This window comes from Monopterus albus, unplaced genomic scaffold (genome assembly GCF_001952655.1).
Source record: "Monopterus albus unplaced genomic scaffold, M_albus_1.0 scaffold223.1, whole genome shotgun sequence".
NCBI classification, from domain to species: domain Eukaryota; kingdom Metazoa; phylum Chordata; class Actinopteri; order Synbranchiformes; family Synbranchidae; genus Monopterus; species Monopterus albus.
Genome location: NW_018128103.1, coordinates 912,816 through 915,158, shown reverse-complemented (window position 1 = coordinate 915,158; position 2,343 = coordinate 912,816). Strand labels below are relative to the sequence as shown.

At 49.7% G+C, this 2,343-nt stretch overlaps 1 protein-coding gene across 2 annotated transcripts in view; it reads left to right on the top strand.

Annotated features, from left to right (window-relative positions):
- Positions 1-2,343, top strand: part of LOC109971379 (phospholipid phosphatase-related protein type 4-like) — an 81,993-nt gene that overhangs the window by 57,163 nt on the left and 22,487 nt on the right. The gene's annotated exons all lie outside the window — the stretch shown is intronic.

Below are 2,343 nucleotides of genomic sequence, written 5' to 3'. Positions count from 1 at the left end.
ACATTACACAGACAGATGCAGAAGTACAGTAATACATGACAAATATTGCAGATGCAGATTGAAAGACACAGAGGCAATTATTTCTTGATTAAAGAATAGCTTCACATTTTTTCAAGTCTGTTTTAAAAACTGTAACCTTTTCAATGCCTCTATGTGCATTGAAACCGTTACTGGTAGCTGGTTTCATACCACCGGAGCTACATCTCATCGTTTGCTCCCGCAACAACAATCAGAATCAGAATCAGAATCTGATTTATTGGCCAGGTGTGTCGGACACACAAAAAATTTGACTCTGGTACATTGGCTCTCAATGTCCATGTACATATCCCCATGCAAGGGGCAAGTAAACCGTAAACCAGCATAAGGCTGTGGGCAAGAGAGGAGGGCTCCATGCTAGGCTAAAAGCTCACGCTACCCGACCACCACTACCCAGCCTCTTCCTAGCTAACATACAGTCTCTGGAAAACAAATAAAGCTAAGAGCTTGGATTACAACACAATGGGAAATAAGAGAATGCTGTGCTCTAATTCTCACCGAGACTTAGCTTTCCGACAAAGTTCCAGATTCTGCGATTCAGCTACAGACCCGCTCTGTACATTGGGGTGACCGCACTGCTGCTTTGGTGAAGGTAAAAGGAGGCGGTGTGTGTGTTTACAAATAACTCGTGGTATGGAGATGTACGGACTGTTTCTAAGCACTATTCACCAGAAGTGGAGATTTTATTGCTGAAATGCTGGCCCTACTATCTAGCAAGAGAGCATAGTGCTGTGTTTCTGGCTGCTGTGTATGTTAGCCCAAGAGCTAATCCCTCAATGGCTCTCAGCAAACGCCACAACCTTCCAAAATATTACCAACATGTGGACAATCCCACTCGGGGCAAGAACACTCTGGATCATGTTTACAGTAACATACGTGGTGCATACAGGGCTGCACTCCACCCCCACCTCAGATGCTCAGACCACATTTCTTTGTTCCTTTATCCAGCTTACAGACAAAGACTGAAAGAAACAAGCCCTGTCACCAAACAAATTAAACTCTGGACCCCAGAGGCTGAAGGCACCCTGCAGGACTGTTTCGCCCAGACAGACTGGGATGTGTTTAAAGCTGCAGCCACCTCAGAGGACTTTTCTGTCAGCGTACAGGATTGTGCTGAGTATGTGACCGGATACATTAGTACCTGTATCGACAACATTGTGCCCACCATACAAGTCAGGAGATTCCCCAACCAGAAGCCCTGGATAAACAGTCAGGCATGCCACATGCTGCGTGCTCGCTCTCATGCATTCAGATCAGGCGATGAGATGGAGTACAAAGCTGCGAAGTACAGACTAAGGAAAGCCATCAGAGCGGCCAAGAGGCAGTACAGAGAGAAGCTGAATGGCTTCTATTCTACTGCTGACTCCGGACGGATGTGGCAAGGCCTGCAGCCCACCACCAGCATCATCAGCTCCACAGACAGCCTGCCGGATGACCTCAACACTTTCTACACCTGCTTTGAGACCTCCAGCCACAACACAGAGAGGAAGCACCCACACACCTGGACCACACAACCTCCCACCTCCTCTCCACTAATTGTCTCACCAGGCCAGGTACACACATTCCTGAGGAAGATCAACCCCCGCAAGGCAGCAGGACCAGACAACATCCCTGAGTGGGCTCTCAGGGCATGTGCCAACGAGCGAGCTGATGTTCTCACCACAATCTTCAATCTCTCCCTCAGCCAGAGCATTGTTCCCACCTGCTTTGAGACCACAACCATCGTCCTCTTTCCCAAAAAGAGCCCGGTCACCTACCTGAATGATTACAGGCCAGTGGCACTCACCCCAGTCATTATGAAGTGTTTTGAGAGAGTGGTGCTGGCCCACATCCAAAGCAGTATACTGGACCCCTGGACCCCCTGCAGTATGCTTACCGGCCCAACGGGGCCACCTCAGATGCTATCGCAGCTGCCCTCCACCATTCCCTTTCTCACCTGGAAAATGGAGACTCTTACATCAGGATACTCTTCATTGACTACAGCTCCGCCTTCAACACAGTTGTCCCCCACAAACTCACCCACAAACTGTCCACACTGGGTCTGCACCCCACCCTCTGTGACTGGCTCCTGGACTTTCTGACTGGCAGGCCCCAGACAGCATTATCATGAACATCGGCACCCCACAGGGATGTCCTCAGTCTCATCCTCTACACCCTGTTCACCCATGACTGTGTCGCCTCCCACAAAGACAACATCATCCTAAAGTTCACGAATGGCACCACAGTGATAGGTTGCATCACTGGCGGGGACGAAGCAGCCTACAGGAGGGAGGTGGCTGGTCTGGTGTCATGGTGCAAGGACAATAA